The 19,008-nt window shown below is 44.2% G+C and overlaps 1 protein-coding gene and 1 pseudogene across 1 annotated transcript in view; both read left to right on the top strand.

The window, feature by feature from the left end:
- LOC148003534 (disks large homolog 5-like) overlaps nt 1–19,008 on the top strand; it is a 446,357-nt gene that overhangs the window by 266,116 nt on the left and 161,233 nt on the right. The gene's annotated exons all lie outside the window — the stretch shown is intronic.
- LOC148003543 (reticulocalbin-1 pseudogene) lies at nt 16,862–17,815 on the top strand (annotated as a pseudogene).

Genomic DNA, 19,008 nt, shown 5'->3' on the forward strand with positions numbered 1-19,008 from the left:
TTCCAGTCTAGGCTAAGACTTCAGGGTCAGGCCAGCTCCTGAGCCCCACACAGGGCTGCCTGCATACTCTTGTGACTGCATTAGAGCCAGAGTGCTCTCCACCCTATCCTCTTCTCTCCTCTTTGTCACAGCCATGGTCCCCAAGAGCACTTGTCAAACACATTTATACATCTATCTCTATCTCAAAGTCAGGTTCCCAGAATCAATCCCCATAGCTGACCATAAATGAGGATTCACTCTGTGTGTGTGTGTATATATATAGTATTTTAGAACACAGAATGGGGATTCTTGGTGAAAGCTTCATGGACATGTATTGCAGAACTAGAGTTTTAAAAAGGTTACTCATTGTCAGAGTCCAGATGTGCAGGGCCGGACGTGCCTGAGGGAGAGCCAGAGATAGGACTTGCCAAACCAGCTATCAGCCCCAAGGACATTGACCATCTATAGCCACCCCCTCCCCTTCCTTCACCCCCCTGAGTGAGATGAGCCACCCTACCTGCCTGCCGAGCTGGTAGAGAGCACGTAATCCTTGCTGATGTAATTTCGCGCCGAACGTAACTGTGCACCATTTGAATTGACCAATCATGTGTAACCGAGAGAATGCCCCTAACCTCCCCTATATAAACCCTCGAGTTTGGAGGCTCGGGGTCGATTCCTCTATCTCCTGTGTGAGATACGTGTCGACCCGGGATCCCGCTAAGACCCGGGATCTTGTTAATTAAAGCTACCTCTTGCTGTTACATCAAGAATGGCTACTCGTGATTCCTGGGGGCACCCTAGCCCGCGATCGGAGCGAGAGACGGGGCTCCCCGTTTTGGGGTATGCTCTTTCATTTGGGGGCTCGTCCGGGATCTGAGCGTGACCCCCCCGGAACCACGAATGCCACTTGGAGGTACGTTAGTGTGAGTGCTGGAAAGCGGCTGCTGTGTGTGAGTGTGTGTGAATTAAGTCTTGTAGTCTGTGTTTTTCAGTACCGGTTTAAGGTCTTGGTGCACTGTCTGGGCAGATGAAGGATTCCTGCCCTGTGCACAGGTGGAAGAAGGATTCCCACCCAGTAGAAAGCTAGCTTGAGAGTGCACTGTCTGGACAGAAGAAGGATTCCTGCCCTGTGCACAGGTGGAAGAAGGATTCCCACCCCGTAGAAAGCTAGCTTGAGAGTGCACTGTCTGGGCAGAAGGAGGATTCCTGCCCTGTGCACGGGTGGAAGAAGGTTCCCCACCCCGAATAGGCGCCTGTGAGTAGATGAAGGATTCCTACTCCGAATAGTCTTTTTTTTTTCTTTTTCCTTTTTAGAAAGCGCACAGGGGGACGCCTCAATCGCGCAGGATCTGGGACGCATGAGAACATTCCACGAGCTGAATTTTGCAGGGAGGACCCGGCAAAAGACAGTCAAAAAGATCTGACTGTGTTTAAAATCTTGGACCGACGACTGTGTTTGAAATCATGTTTTGCTTTGTTGGTCGAAGAGTTTTACTTGGTCCCCTTAATGCTTAGTGAGTAAGAAACTTAATCTTATGGACCCTGCTCTAGTGGCGGTGTGTTGGTTGATAGCCAAAGCTAATTTTTAAAACAGTGTTTTATCTGTGCTTGTGCTTGCAGCCAGCTGAGATAAGCTAGAGAAAGATTTAAATTTTGCTTGGGAGTAAGGAATCTTAAAGGCGGACTTTCAGCCGTTTTGACACTTAGTGAGTAGCTGCCTAAAAGATCAGAAATGCTTTCAACAGGCTATCAAAAAAAAAAGAGAGAGAGAGAGACAGGCTTTGTTAGAAATGCTATAGGAGGAACTATCTGAAAAGGCTGAGAGCGAGGTGGGAGAGGACTATAAGGAAAACAAGAACAAGAAAGGAATTTCTGACATTTGCTCACAGTAGGAGAGCGCTCATTTAGAGAAGTTCTTTAAGGGAGCCTGCCTTATCAGGCGGTGGCCAAGGTCAGGATTAATGTTTTCTTTTCCATGGGCCTTTAAACCCAGTGAGACAGTTTGGTAAAGGGCTGCTACTGAGGTCCTGATAGCCCCAGGTGAATTGGTTATGATTCTTTTGTCAGCCACCTGGCATCTAGCACCCAGGTTCTAACCATCTCTCCATCCTTTGGTTATACTCCTTGAGGGAAAAATCTAAGTCTAGAGAGATAGTTGATAACAGATCTGCTGCCTCTCTGCTCACCTTTTGGTTTCATAGACAAAGCTTGTGCTTATTTGTACAATGGCTTTTTGTCCAAGAAGGCCTCCTGGTTTAGCTGTGTGACTAAATGCTGTTTGCCCTCTTCATGCTTGTTAGTAACTGTTACAGGTTTTCTTTACCACTGAGGAAAGACGGGATCCTACTAGAGGCCAGAAAAAATGTTCCAGACACGGATAGAAGGCCCTCACTTCTGCCTGCTCTCTTCAGACGCCTGAAGGTAGGGAGTGCTCCAGGTCTGCCGCCAGGCTCCAAGGGTGGTCTCTGAGGGGCTGGAAAATGCCCCACCAATCTGGCTAAGATAAGGAAAGGATATGAAGAGAAAGTTACAGAAACTTGAAGGGTTAAGCTAAGTCACTGAGAGAGTTATTGTAAGTTGAAGAGAAAAATAGCTGTGGAAGAAGGTGCAGACAGAGAGATTGAAAAAAAGAAAGAAAGAAAGAGGATAAAAAGAGCAGGAAGCTAGGGAAGAAAAGAGACAAAAAGGAGAAGAAGTTAGAGAGCTAAAGAGAGATAAAAGATGAGAGAGGAACATATACTGGCCACAGTAGTTAGGGAACCTAGGAAGATAGTACCTGGCAACAGAAGAGAATTCCTGGCTAAAGATCAGTGTGTCTAATGCAAAGAAAAAGGACACTGGGGCAGGGACTGCCCAAGAAAGAACAAGAGGGGCTACTGGAGAGCTTCTTGGTCCTAGAGTGCTGGACAGGGACCCAATGCTCTGTGCTCCTATGCCCCCCAGTGGGCCAATATCCAAAGACCTTGAGTGCAGTACCAGTACCTGATGCTGGGAGATGTGTGACTTAGTCCTGTTCTGCTTGGAACACACCGTTCCTGCCAGCCGGGCACTGGCAATTATCACCCAATCCAGGACTTAAACTGTGATAGAGTGGCTGATGTTTTGCCTTTAAATAGAGTGTCCCAAAAGATGGGACCACTGGTCAGCTGCCATGGACTAGATTCTCCACCGGTTGGGGACAATCTGGTCACCTTGCTGCCCAATCCAGACCTGGAGCCACCACAGCACGAGTGTCAAGCACTGACAGAAGCCCATGGGTGGAGGAAATACCTCTGCAACTGGCTGATTGACCTCTGCTGAAAGCCGAGGACCTTATCCACAGACGGGAACAGTTCTCTTCATGAATGAAGGTCAGAGACAAGTGGGTGCTGCCATGGTGGACAACACGATGTCATCTGGGATGGCTGAACTTCTACCCCCCAGCACATCAGCACTTCAGATGCCTTTACCATCTCTTGGATGCCCTGGTGAAGCCAACAACTGCAAGAGATGGCCTCGATAGTCATCAAGAAGATACTGGAAGAAATCTTCCCCCAGTCTGGAGTACCCAAGGTAATCTGGTCAGACAACAGCCCTATTTTCGTTGCCAAGGTAAGCCAGGGTGTGGCCAAGTATTTAGAGGTCGATTGGAAATTACATTGTATCTACAGACCTCAAAGTTCAGGACAGGTAGAGTAAATAAATAAAACTCTAAAAGAGACCCTGTCCAAATTAAATTAACCATGGAGACTGGCGCAGACTGGGTGACACTCCTTCCCTCTTGCTCTCTTCAGAGCAAGAAATACCCCTTCCAGATTCAGCCTTACCCCCTTTGAGATCTTATATGGGGCCTCAGCCCCCCTGACTGTATTAGATGATGTTACTGAACCAACACGTCATAGTGTCATAGTAATAATGATTTGTGTGCCAGGCTAAAAGACCTACAGGTGATACAGAAAGAAATCTGCTCACAGCTGACAGCAGCCTATGCCCCGGAGACCCCTGAGACATCCCATCAGTTCCAGGTCGGAGACTGCAGCTACACTGAGCCCAGACACTCGAGCCTCGCTGGAAAGGACCATACCTGGTGCTGCTGACCACCCTGACAGCTGTCAATTCTCAGCCCTCACCAGTCATGTACTAGCTGTTGGGGCTGAGAGCTGGGACCTAGAGGGAAATTCAGTCATGTTTGTCCTGGGTTCTATCAGGATAGGTGTGGGATAGGCTAGATTTCCATTACAAATGATGTAACATTGCATATGTTAGTACTCTTAATACTTCTTGGGACCGTGCCTCAGGGATCACAGTCTGTATAAGCTTAGAAGTTCTAAAAGCTAGTCATGACCTTGGTGTATAGGCTTAGATAGTGTCCAGATTAGAATCCTCATGTTAAGACAACAATACCAAGCTGTTATGCTAGATGAAGCTGAGTTCCCCATGAAGTTCTAAGATTAGAACTATTAACAAAAAAGGAGAAGGGAATGTAGAACTAGAGTTTTTAAAAGGTTACTCATTGTCAGAGTCCGGATGTGCAGGGCCGGATGTGCCTGAGGGAGAGCCAGAGATAGGACTTGCCTGACCAGCTACAAGCCCCAAGGACATTGTCCATCAGTAGCCACTCCCTCCCCTTCCTACACCCCCCTGAGTGGGATGAGCCACCCTACCTGCCTGCCGAGCTGCTAGGGAGCACGTACTCCTTGCTGATGTAATTTTGCGCCGAAAGTAACTGTGCACCATTTGAATTGACCAATCACGTGTAACCGTGCAAATGCCCCTAACCTCCCTATATAAACCCCCCAGGTTGGAGGCTCGGGGTCGATTCCTCTGTCTCCTGTGTGAGATACGTATCGACCCGGGATCCCGCTTAGACCCAAAATCTCCTTAATAAAAGCTACCTCTTGCTGTTACATCAAGAATGGCTACTCGTGATTCCTGGGGGCACCCCAGCCCGCGATTAGAGCAAGAGACGGGGCTCCCCGTTTTGGGGTACACTCTTTCAGTATCTTTGCTACATGTCTTTGCACTGGGATCTTTCCACATGACTTAGATATCCTTGCCATGGGGTCATTACCCGTCACCTTGCCATTTCAATTTTGTGTTTCTTTTGGATGCTAACGCTGTGTGACATAAGATCCAAGGATGAACTTCCATAATGGGCTATGGTTTCAGACTTGATTTACAGCCATGTGCCCCTCAGGTTGCTTCCTTTTAATCCTAGTGGTTGATTAATCTTTCCAGCAAGGCTTCCAGTACTTGATAGGATTGTGCTACATGCTGTCAGAGCAGAGTTATACCGAAGTCATATGCTGGCCTTCCTCTGACAGTGCTTACCCTTGACAAGTCCTCAAACAGGGCAGGGCTTGCAGAAAAAAAAAAACCCTGCAGGCAATAAATCATATATCTGGGTCTACCCCTGGCTCCTTGAGAAATGAAAGAGGAATATGGTCTTGACTTACTGGTAGTCTTATCCCAAGACTAGGGAAGGGGACTCCAGAGAGCACTATGCCTTCTCCTCATCCATCATAGTCTGTATAGCCTGTGGCTTTCATTTGGTCGGTGGGGTGACCTTAAAATGTTCTAGGTATTTCTGCCATGTTATGTCTCTATACCTACACATGACCTCAGGTGTACAGTCACATTGGAAATATACAAAGCCTTGCATATGAATTGTAAAATTCAATGTGTGTTATATTTAAAATACCACAATAATTGAGTGGCCGTTGCTACAGTAAATATTATAAGGGGGTTTCTACCCGACCGTAGATCATTTAGTTCCCAAATAAAAGACACAAAACTTTTAGATTTGTAATGAGTTTTAAAGTACTAGAACTGGGCAGACATCAACCCTCTGTGCTATTTTTTCTGCTTCCCTGTCCATAACCCCGAGGTATTGCTTGCCATGCTCTGCCTGGGCCACTCCTGTTCTAACAGACTGGCCCTCATGGTAATACACACACGATCCACCTACCCTATAGGGTGGTGTCTCCTTCCTTCTCCTCCATGTCTTTTCCCTCTCCTTGTGGACCCTGCCTGAGTCCCCAAGCCCAGGGCAACTTTGCACTGTCCCCTCTCTTCTTCCAAGCACATGTTGTAGGGATTTTATTAACCAATTAGGGATAACTTAGGACGCAAAAAAAAAAAAAAAATCTGGTATACATGAGGGTCTCCTTGTTTGAAGCAACCAGACCTTAGGGTACAGAATTTAGCATTTGAATATACAGCACCACTGGCCAGCCCATTATAGGCCAATCTACTTTGTAGTTGGACTCAAAGCTTGGCTCTCACACCCATTGGATGTTCAACCGTGGAGAAGTTATTTTACCTTGTGTGACTCAATTCCCTTATCTGCACAGTGAAGATGATAATGAGTGTTAAATTCACAGAGTTGTCTTGGGGACCGATGAGTTAATATATCTAGTATTTAAACATTAAACACCATCTACTTTGCATAATTAATAAAAGTCTGTGGAAAGGGCAAAGTAATAAAGCCAGAAGAACATTTGATTTGGAAATGGGGCCATACAACTACCTCTAGTAACAAACTGAGAATCAGGGAATGGTGGAAGACTAAGGCCAGAGAATTGGGAAATCAAGGCCAGCCTGGGCTGCATAATAAGATCCTATCTCAAAATGTCAAGAAAAGTCATGTTCGTAGGAATAATAAATCAAGAAATAGCCATTGTAAAGAATGTACAAAAAGCAAAGCAGTGGAGCAGAGTGGACGCTGTGTGTCAAGTCCCTCTGCTGTCCATCTCTGGGACCAAGTATGCATCAGATCAGTGACAGGAATGGGGTGCTGAGAGCCTGGAGCAAAGGGATGCTGGCTGCATGGCCATATTTGAACAGCGCTAAAGCAGGACTAAATGCTAAGAAAAAAAGCCATATGCAAACCATGTAAATTTTAATGTCCTCCAGAAAGGCAAAACCACAATAATTTTACTGTTTGTCAAGCTGTTTGTGTCACCAAACTTCTAACATTGGTAAGGATGTGGAAAACTCTTGTGATGCAAACAAGTTGCCAATAAGAAGAGCAACCAGTGTCCTGACCAAGGTGACCTGGATGTTGTCAAACAGGCCGAGGCAGCCTGGACAGCCATGAGAGTATGTTTAACACACAGATATCTGTCATTTCAAAAGGGGGGAAATGAAGCCTGACTTTTCCCCCCTTTAAGCAAAACCAAGAATACTAAAGCATTGAGGATTACAAATAAAAATATGCCAAGAAACTTCATAGAATATACATTTCTCTTGTGTGTGCTCCTGAGTGTATGTGTTTTGTATGTGTTTTGTGTGTGTTTTATGTGTATGTGTGAGTGTGTGTGTATGTGTGTGTACTTGTGTGTGTGAGTGTCTGTGTGTCTGTGTGTGTATGCGTGTGAGTGTGTATGCATGTGTGAGTGTGTGTGTATGCGTGTGAGTGTGTGTGTTTTGTGTGTGTGTGAGTGTGTGTATGAGTGTGTGTGTGTCTGTGTCTGTGTCTGTGTGCACTAATGCTTCAATTATCTGCTATGGGAAATACTGTCCCCAACTCAATTATGAAGGTTAGTATTAAGCTGTGAGTAGTATGTGGAGAGTGGTCACAAAGAATATTTAGGAGTCCTCTTCTGTTAAGTTGTCTGAGACTTCCAAATGCTGCATGATGTGAGTGGGCCTCACATCTCAGCACACTAACTCTATTAAGTAAATATCCGTGTGTTTTTCTTAAACAATTTTTATGAAAACCTTAATAATTTTTTCTCCCATTCATTTTGGGGGGGGGGGCATGGGTCTTTGTTTGGTTTTTGTTTTTGTTTTTTTTTTTTTTTTGGTTTTCTTTTTGTTTGTTTGTTTGTTTTTTGCTTATTTTAGGTCCACAGGATTTTCTGTAGCCTTGGAGGAAGTCCTAGACTTAGGACACTGGATCTGTACAGTTTATGGAATTAACCAGTTTACTAAGCACATTTTTTGTTTGTTTGGTTTCTGTTTTTCTTTTGAGATCTCACTGTGGGAGCAGAGGAAGACCTTAGGAAGTACAGCCCTAAGTGCATGTGTGCTGTAAACATGATATGACCATGCCTTGGACCCAAAGCCATTTCTCCATGGGGAAAAGGCAAAGGCCCCCATGCCCCTTGAGGCTCAGAGACATGACAACGCCTTCTCAGGATGGCATTGATAGTGTGTGCAGAAAAAGTCTACTCTACCTTTCTCCCTGGCCCCATTTTGATATTTACATCCTGAAGACTGCTCCCTGCAGAGACAGCTCCTACTGAGATTAGCTAAATCTGCCCCTTGTCAGTTACATATGCATAGTCCTCCCATCCTTTTTTATCTGCATGTAATGCCCACCTCCTTGCTTTCCTGTGCAACAGCCCTGCTTTCTGGCCAGCTCTATATAATAAACATGCTGAGCTTCTGGGATGCTGCATTTTCTCCAGCCCACGGACCCAGCCTTCCCCATGTATGTGTGTCCAATGTCATTCTTCATTTCCTCCTCACCCATGTCAGGCCCAAGTCCCTGGAGCCACGCAAAGGACTTGGCAATCTCAGTCTGCTCCACTTTGAAGGAAGTGCTTTCTACACTGAAATCTAAAGCACACAGTGGGTTCAGCTCCCTCTCAAGTGTCTTTGGTGAGGGTTGGGGTGGGTGTGAGACTAGTTGCATTCTGACTATTGCAGAAGAGTAAGGATTCACAGTTTGCTTTTGGTGAAGGTGAGCTCCCCAAGAGGCTATCATTGCCAACATTTTCCCAAGTCACCTTCTAGGAGGTCAACTGACTCCTAGGTGAGTCTTTGGTTACACTGCTTCAGTTTTCTGTGGCTACACTGTTCAAATGGCACCCACTGGTCACACATGGCTATTTGAGATGAACTGAACTTAGAACTAAAATCTGCCTCTTTAGTCACAGCAGGCAAACCAGGAGGCAAACAGCCAGCCAGAATCCATAGCCAGAAACACAGCAGATATAGAATATTTCTATCATCTAGAAATTTCTCCTGGATAGCAGTGGTCTAGGTTCTTGGTGTCTGGTTTTTCCTTCAGGGAGAATTATTTGCTGTACTAATATCCAACAGTTTATTTTTAAAGCAACTTTACCAAAATATGACTTACTCACCCCCAAATTAATCCAGTTTAAGTCTACAATGTAATGGTTCCCCATGAATCTATCTGAGTTCGACGGTAGACCACGGAACAAAAGAAAGACAGTTTATGCAGTTATGTAAAATGGTATGCATCAATATTGACCACTGCATAATTATACTGTACTACTTTTGATTTCTTCAAAATTCAGGCCTTTTATTGATAGTTTTACAAAAATACATTATCCTAGATTTGAGAAAATATTATACAATATTTCATCTGGGCTTTTTATTTCATTGAGACTTTAATATTTTTGCATCTTTTGCTAGTATCGTTAGATTCTTTATAAGAGTTTTATTTTGTGGATTTTTTTGCCGATCTGGTCACTATTTGATGCCATTTCAATGTTCTCAGGATTTTGATGACAATAATACCACAATGATAAAGTGATACTCATTTTCTTGAGCCATCTACATATGTATATACATACATATGGGAAGTTATGTATACATATTTCTATGCTATACTCTGTAGAATACAATTCTATTATACGTCAACATATACAGTTTGCTCAATATGATTTCTGTGAATGTTATCAGTCATGGGGAAATAATAAGAGCCTGAATAAACATGGACAATATTTGCAGAATGCACATAAATTTGAAGATGGTATATAAGCAAAACTGTGAAGTATATCACTTAGAGCTTTCATATCGAATGCACTTTAAAATTTTTAATAGATTAAAAAAATTTAAATCATCTTTATCCAGTTTCATTTTTTTTCACAATGTATCTCCTGGATGATTTGAATTATATATGCTGCTCAAGATCCTTTTAACAACAGTAACCTAATGCCTTACATGTGTTTCTGATATTTCTATTCACTTGATCACTGTTCAATAATTGTACCAAGTTGATAGCTGTAATTTTTTATCACTTTAAGAATGTAAATTTTATGTGTGTGTATACACTTTTGATCCTAACTCTTTGGAGGCATAGGCAGGTGGATCTCTTTTTTGAATCAACCTGGTCTACATAGAAAAACCCTATCTTAAAAAAAATCAATCAATAAATAAGCAAATAAAAAAAGAATTTAAAACACTTGAAATTAATATGAACACAACCACATCTTTAATAACAATTGATTTTTTTATTGCAGATAATTCATATAATCCAAAATGTTATATAGTGTCATATGGGAACTCAATTTCATCGTAAAATAAACCTGCTCTTCTCTTTTCATTGGTTGCTCTTAGTTAACATTTTCATACACATATATAATTTATTCTGATTATTCTCTCCCCCACATCATCTCATCCCCTCCCCTATGACTTAAACTTATACAGTCTTCTAAATTTAGGCTTTCCAAATTTAGGATTTCTCTTTTATTTATTATACATTCCTTTACTTTTCCATCTACATTTTATGATATCTTAATAAGAAACCCATTCTATCATTGGCATTATCTCAGTGTTTGGTAGGAGACATTCACATTCTTCAGTAGCTTGTCATCAGTGCAAGAAATGATGTCGAGGTCTCTCTCTCTCTCTCTCTCTCTCTCTCTCTCTCTCTCTCTCTCTGTCTCTGTCTCTCTCTGGCGCTGGCTCTCTGTCTCTGTCTCCCTCTCCATCTTTCTCTGTCTCTCTGTCTCTCTCTCCATCCCCTCCCCAATTGTTTTGTTTTCTAATACAAGGTCTCACACTTTAGTCTAGCCTTGAACTCAAGGCAATCCACCTACCTCAGCCTTGTGAGTGTTGGGATTCCAGGCATACACCATCTTGCCCAGTGAATTTTGTGACTCTCGTACATCCCTTTACCATTTCTGAATTATTTTTAATATTGCTGTGACCCTTTTCTAGCTTCTAGATGTAGATACATTAACTGATTAGAAGGTTTTATTTTTAAAGATTTATTTATTTATGTACATGAGCACTCTGTTTGCGAGTGTGCCTGCATGTCAGAAGAGAACTTCAGACAGAAGAGGGCATTGGATCCCATTACAGATAGTTGTTGGTCACCATGTAGTTGCTGGGAATTGAACTTGGGAGCAATGGAGAAGCAGCACTCTTAACCACCAAGCCATCTCTCCAGCCTGATAAAAAAGATTCTAAATTTCATTCTTTTAGTGTTTGTTTGCATCTTTCTTCTTGAGAACACTGTGATGGAATGTCCAAATGGTGATTAGTGGCGGTTGGTAGAAGGAGCCATATGTGTGATGCTGCCATATGTGTGAGGGGCTGGCAACAAGGTGCAGAGCCAAGACCATGGCCCCGTGTCCTGAGGCTCGCCTGCTGGATGTGGGCTCTCAAGATGCCTTCAGGTGAGGACAGCAGGTGGTGGCTTGTGCCCTGCTGAGCTGGCCTAGGAGAGTGGCAACCACAATCACCCTGCCCAAGCCTCCAGCCTGGGGCAGCTGGAAGCTCCGGAGGCTATGGCCACAGTTAGGTCACGCTGGGCCTGGGGGCCGCAGAAGCCGCCCTGTGCCTCCTCAGAGCCCTGAGAGGGGACTGACCCGCCTGTACAGAGCCCGGAGCTCCGCACCACAAGCCTCCCGGTGTCGCGCCTCGCCCTGTTGTCTGCCCCACGGAGTGGGCACACGCGTCCTTCCCACCCCGCAGCTCGACCGCGCCCGAGCCGGGCCTCAGGGCACGCGGAGCTCCTGGGTGAGCGCCGGGCCTGAGGGGGCGGGGCGCGCGCGTTATATTTGGCGCCCGCAGCAGCGCGTGTGCCTGGGCGAGTTTTCCTTCCGCGGGTGCCAGCAGCCGGGGCGCCGCCGCCCAAGCTGACTCCTCTCTCTCCCTCTCCGACCCCGGCAGGGCCCAGAGGTGATTCTGCCTGCACGATGATGTCCTCCTTCCTGGAGACGAGCTCTTCGCAGGCGCCAGGTCGCGAACAAAAAGAGAAAGAAAAAAAGAAAAGAAAAAGCAGAAGAAGAGACCAGGGACTGGGACCTTAGCGGCTTTGGGGGTCAGCTCCGCCTGGGGCAGGCGCGCTATGACAGCGGCGGGGTTTCCAACAGAGACCGCAGCCTCGCAGTGTCCAGGGAAGAAGCCCAGGCCAGCCCTGCCAGGGGACCTCGAGGCCTGGCGCTTGCCCGGACCCCTAGCTGGACCTCGGTCTGGTCCCCAGGGACAGCAAGCAGCAAGCAGGGCGGGCTGCACCGCCAGAGCAGCAGAATCAAGGTAGGTAGGAGACCCGTGTCCCTCCTTGGCTGGTTCTGGCCCTGCCCCCCCGTCCCCCTTCCCCCTGTCCTGGGAAAGCAGTGGCAGAAGGAGGCAATGCAAAGTGAGCCCATTGGGTAGGGGAAGGGAGGGTTCAGGGATGTATGGAGAGCTGAAGTAGGGACTGGAAAGCCCATGGCACTGGGAAAGAGTGGAGAGGTAATCTGGAGTGTGCTGTTAAAGGACTGGGATCGTGGGAAAATATTTTCTTAAAACCTCAGGCAATGAATGTATTATTTAATAGATTTCTTCTGATCTACTTTGAAATTGGTTGCCCCTTGCAAGAGATTGTATTTGGAGGATGTAAAATACCCTCCTTCAATTACTCGGAGAAAGGGAACATAAACAGAGATTTCCTCTTTTTTAGCCTCCAAAGCTCTGAGAGATTACAGTTCTGCATAATTTAATTCTTTCCTACCTGCTATGAGCAGGCCTCCAGATCAGCAAGTTCCTTTGGAATGGTTTTGCTTGTTTTTGTTTATTTTCCATGGTGCTGATTAGAAAGCCATGAATTGTTTTGTGAATTTTAAATTTCAAGAGGTGACACCCAGAGTTGATGTTGGTTTTCTTCACACATTGCAGTGTAGTTGCAGCATAAAAAAAAATACTTCTTGTGACAAGAAGTGGAAAAAGAAAGTTGATGAGCTAAGAAAAGAAGAGCCTTGAGCCGGATCAACATTTGGCTTCCTCAAATATGGAGCAAGCATGGAATGTGGCTTTTTCAGAATCGAGGGGGTTTTTAGGATAGGGCAGTGAATGCTGTCTGGGGCTAACCCGTCCCTTTTGTGGCTGACAACCCTTAGGAGAAGGTCAGAATGTGCCAACAGCACAGAGTGGGCACTGGTGGTGTTTGAACTCAGAAGTGCTCAGGAACTGTGAAAGTTTCTCTGTTATCACCCTGGAGATATCTAGTGAAATAGACCACTGTGATGCTGTGTAAGAGGCCATTGTGAGGGCTGGAGAGATGGCTCAGTGGGTAAGAACACCAAGTGTTCTTCCAGAGGTCCTAAGTTCAAATGCCAGCAACCACATGGTGGCTCACAACCATCTGTAATGAGTACTCATGCCCTCTTCTGGTGTGTCTGAAGACAGCTGCATTGTCTGACATATAAATAAATAAATCTTACAAAAGATTGTCATCTACTGCAGTTTCTATGTGGACAGGGCACAGTTGAAGGGATTAAAGATCAAGTACATTGCCTGTCTTTAAAGATCAAGTGTATCATCTAACTTTTAAACCAAGAAATGTAGTGTCTTTTTTGCTGCTTGTGTAGCTTTTAGTGATGTATCTTTTCTCCTAGTACGTCCTTTGTTTCCATAATAGTTGTTTTCAAGTATATATGATTATCGCTCCTATTTGCAGAGCTATTCAATATTTTCATTGGTTAAATATTTGTGGTGAATTTACATTGTGATATCAGTAAAATGCTATGTGAAAATTTTAGAGAATATACCGGTTTGGGTAATTTTAATAACCTTTGCCCTCAAGTGGTGGCCTGTTTTCACATTGAAAAGACTGGAATTCATTACCATCCAGCAGGATTGATAGGGAAGCACAATGGACAGCGACAGTGTTGTTCCCTTTGACAGTTGTGGGAGCCAAGAAAGAAGAGTGACTTGCTTTTTGTGATTTACCAAATCAAGACTCAGTATCATTACTATAGAAGCCCATGGAAAAAATTATGAAGTTTTCAGAAATCACCAGTTGAAGAAATGGTGGTGGTCTTGCTTATATTGAATTCTGAGTTTCAAAGTTATGTTTCATTTTTCTTTATTCCTTAATGAGGCTTTTTATTAAGTTTTTTAATCACCATTACACACTTAAATGCACAGGGCTAGGATCGTAGTAGGTGCTCATTAAATCACTGATCATTGGGGAGGAGGAATGATAAGAAAGTATGTATTTTCTGTAAGTTCTGTTAGTTTTGGGAACAGGTGGTTTTAGGTTTACCATCATACTTTGGTATCTTGTCCCACATAAGACAACTTGACAGAACCCCCTTTCTGGCCATTATGTTCAACTTATTTTTCTCTTAATCATTCTTGAAAATCATGGAAGTAGTGTGGAAAATTGATTGTACCTGCAGTATAGCAAAAAAGCCCAGTCTAGATAGGAAGCAGTTATGTTTCTCCATGAGCTGATGTCTTAAAACATCTAGATTTTAGGAATTTGGTGTTGTGTTTTCAAACATACATCTTACAGCATACAGATAACATCGTGATAGAATAAAGGAATCTTTTGATTTACCACCAAATTCCCTAAAGCAATGACTACTGCACAGCTCTCTTGGCCATATGAATAGCTGAAATTATATTTCACTCTTTTAAAGAAATAATGAAAGCACTTAAGGTTAAAGAGGAGCCCATGGGAAAAGTTTGCTGTGGTGTTTCTCTTTGGTTTCTTGTGCTCTTTCTAGAGAATGACTTTAAGAAGTCAGGGCGACCGGTCAGATGGTCAGTGTGGTCAGGCAGTCATGAGCAGATGGTTAAGCGATGTGCTAGGGCCCCATAGGCCAGTGAGCCCAGCTGAGAAGCAGAGTCTAGCCAGTGAGCCTAACTGAATAGCAGAGGCTAGACAGTGAACCTGACTGAAGAACAGAGGCTAGCCAGTGAGCCAAGCTGAAGAGCAGAGGCTAGCCAGTGAGCCTAGCTGAAGAGCAGAGGCTAGCCAGTGAGCCTGACTGAAGAGCAGAGGCTAGCCAGTGAGCCCAGCTGAAAAGCAGAGTCTAGGCAGTGAGCCAGGCTGAAGAGCACAGGCTAGCCTGTGAGTCTGACTGAAGAGCAGAGGCTAGCCAGTGAGCCAGGCTGAAGAGCAGAGGCTAGCCAGTGAGCCTGACTGAAGAGCAGAGGCTAGTCAGTGAGCCTAACTGAAGAGCAGAGGCTAGCCAGTGAGCCTGACTGAAGAGCAGAGGCTAGCCAGGGAACCTGACTGAAGAGCACAGGGTAGACAGTGAGCCTGACTGAAGAGCACAGGCTAGCCAGTGAGCCTGACTGAAGAGCAGAGGCTAGCCAGTGAGGCTGACTGAAGAACAGAGGCTAGCCAGTGAGCCTGACTGAAGAGCACAGGTTAGCCAGTGAGCCAGGCTGAAGAGCAGAGGCTAGCCCGTGACCCTGACTGAAGAGCAGAGGCTAGCCAGTGAGCCAGGCTGAAGAGCAGAGGCTAGACAGTGAGCCTGACTGAAGAGCAGAGGCTAGCCAGTGAGCCTGACTGAAGAGCACAGGCTAGCCAGTGAGCCAGGCTGAAGACTGAAGAGTAGTGATTTTAACCTTTATTTATAAGTTCTTCCGTTTTCCTAGAATTTCTACAAAGGTTTGCCGCCATAAAGTTTGGCTTAAAAGGTTCTCCTTGCTCTCTTCTTCTGATCTCCTTTCCTCTTGCTCTTATGACACAATAATTTCCTTACTCTCAATGCCTTACTCTCAACGCTATGCCTTTACTTCTAAGTTCTTCTTGAGTTCTGTTCTATTCAGTTCAGTTCTGTCTAAAAAGCTTTCTCTCTCTTTGTCCTCAGCATTTGTATATCTTTCTGAACACAGCATCACATGGTGAAAAGTTCACCACAAGTTTGCACAGGAATTCGAATCATAAGTTGGATAATCAGTTTACAACAGAGAATGTTTACATGTATATCCATGAAGAGTAATCATCAGGATAAACTGTCACCATCTGTCACTGGCTCTGCATGTTCATGGAGAGTTAAAAGCTGTAATTTTTATGAGAAAAGAATAAGTGAAATTGCCTATAGGCAAATCCAGTCAATTATTTACGTTCAGTCCTTGCACCTATAGTAAATCATTAGTTCTCTTTTAATGAACTTTTGTTAATTGGTTTATACCTTCTTAGAATGGGTTCTAATTTGTAGATGCCTGCTTCGTATTGCAGAAGCAATTCACTTGTGAAAGTTTAAGAAGGAAGAGTTCTCAATGCAATTTTGATTACCAGAGAAAACATAATAGCTGTCCCATTATAAAGGAGCTTAAAATTACTAATCTAATTTTAGGAATTCTTATGGAACCATCATAAGAATTAAGAAATCATCTATTTGTCTGTACATCATCAGGCCAAGACAATACATCTTCGTTGCTCTGTGGTGATCTGCTCAAAAGAGTGGGGTAAAGAGGATGACAAATACAGAGGCAGATACTTGCAGCCAACCATTCAGCTGAGAGCAGGGTCCCCAATGGAGGAGTAAGAGAAAGGATTGAGGGAGCTGAAGGGGTTTACAGTGCCATAAGAACAACACTAAGAAACACCCAGAGTTCCCAGGACTGAAACCACCATCCAAAGAGTACACATGGACAGACCCATGGCTACAGCTGCATATGTAGAAGAGGATGGCCTTCTTGGGCACAAATGGGAGGAGAAGCCCTTGGTCTTGTCAAGGCTTGATGCCCCAGTGTAGAGGAAACCAGAACAGGGAGGCAGATAGGCCTGGGTGTTTGGGTGGGTGTGGTAACACCCTCACAGTAGAAGGGGGAGGGGTTTTATAAGGGGTTTTGTGGAAACCAGGAAAATGGATAACATTCGAAATGTAACAAAAGCCCTCTCTGGGGAAGGGACAGCGGATAAGGTGCTCTGAGCCCCTACTTCCCTGCTGCCTCCCTTTGATCGCGACTGTGGTGCATGGTGTCAGCCTGGGACTCTCCATGGGCTGCTGCTGGCACTGGTCCTGGCGTTCATATCAAGAGCATGATGAGCAAGGAGCACATGGTTTGTCCCGATTCAGAGCAGGGCGAGTGGCAACCAGAGAATAAGCACAGCTTCCTGTACGATCATGAGGTCTTCCTGGGCAAGGAGGACTCCAAGACCTTTGATAGCTAATCCTGGACGAGAGGAGAGGCTGGGGAAAATTGTTGATCCAATTGACAGTGATGAAGGCAGCCTTGTTACTACTGAGGACCTGAAAGTATGGATCAAACAGGTACAGAAAAGATACATCAACCAAAATGTGGCTAAACTCTGGAAGGATTATGATAGGGACATAGATGAAAAATCTCCTGGGAAGAATACAAGCAGGCTACCTATGGCTACTACCTGGGAAACCTTGCTGAATTCCAAGATAGCTCTGATCATCACAACTTTAAAAAGTTGCCTCCACGAGATGAGAGGAGGTTTAAGGCCTTGACGGTGACCTGACAGCTACTCAGGACGGGTTCATTGCTTTTCTGCACTAAGAGGATTTAGAACATATGAAGGAGATTGTAGTTCTGGAAACGCTGGAGAATATCGACAAGAACGGGGATGGTTTTGTGGACGAGTATGAGTACATTGTGGACATCTTTTTCTCACGAGGACAATTGCCCTGAGACCGACTGGGTTTTGTCTGGGGAGCAGTTCAATGATTTCCCAGATCTGAACAAGGATGGGAAACTGGATTAGGATGAGATTCACCATTGGATCCTCCCTCAGGACTATGACCATGCACAGGCTGAGGCCCAGCATCTGGTGTATGAGTCAGATAAAAACAAGGATGAGATGCTGACCAAGGAGGAGATTCTAGACAACTGGACCATGTTTGTGAGAAGCCATGCCACCAATTACAGGGAAGATCTTACCAAAAATCATGATGATCTTTGAAAGAAACTCATTCTCATGTGGCCAACAGTCACATGCTTTCTATTCTGGCTGATTGCTATATTTGTCAAGTATATAGCAGTTGTGTCCCTAAACAATAAGAAACCTTTCTAAAGCTCAAAAAAATCATGCATTACACCACAAACAATAATAGTAGGAGACTTAAACACGCCACTTTCATCAATGGACAGATCAGGGAAACAGAAATTAAACAGAGACACAGAAAGACTAACAGGTTATGAAACAAATGGATTTAACATATATTTATAAAACACTCCACCCTAAAACCAAAGTATATACCTTCTTCTCAGCATCCCATTGTACCTTCTCCAAAATTGACCATATAATCGGTCACAAAACCGGCCTCAACAGATACAGGAAGATAGAAATAATCCCATGCATCCTATCAAAAAACCACGGACTAAGGCTGCTGATCAATAACAACAAATAAGACAGAAAGCCCACATATACATGGAAGTTGAAGTCAATGACAACTTGGTCATTGGAGACATAAGAAAGAAATTAAAGACTTCTTAGAATTTAATGAAAATGAAGATACAACATACCCAAACTTATGGGACACAATAAAAGCAGCGCTAAGAGGAAAACTCATAGCTCTGTATGCCTGCAAAAAGAAACAGGAGAGATCATATGTCAGCAGCTTGACAGCACACCTAAAAGCTCTAGAAAAAATTAAATAAACCCTAGAGGAGTAGAAGGCAGGAAATAATGAAACACAGGGCTGAAATCAAATAAGAAGAAACAAAACCGAGTATCAAAAGAATTAGCAAACCCAGGAGCTGGTTCTTTGAGAAAATCAACAAGATACATAAACGCTTAGCCATATTAACCAGAGGTCACAGAGAGTGTATCCAAATTAATAAAATCAGAAATAAAAGGGAGACATAACAACAAAATCTGAAGAAATTAAAAAGATCATCAGATCCTACTACAAAAACATATATTCAACAAAACTGGAAAATGTGGAGGAAATGGACAATTTTTTATACAGATACCAGGTACCACAGTTAAATCAGGAACAAATAAACCATCGAAACAACCCCATAACTCATAAAGACATAGAAACTGCTATTAAACATCTCCCATCCAAAAAGTGCCCAGGACCAGATGGATTTAGTGCAGAATTCTATCAGACCTTCATAGAAGACTTCATACCAATACTGTCCAAACTATTC

The sequence above is a fragment of the Rattus norvegicus genome, chromosome 9 (genome assembly GCF_021556685.1).
Source record: "Rattus norvegicus strain SHRSP/BbbUtx chromosome 9, alternate assembly SHRSP_T2T, whole genome shotgun sequence".
Classification (NCBI taxonomy): Eukaryota; Metazoa; Chordata; class Mammalia; order Rodentia; family Muridae; genus Rattus; species Rattus norvegicus.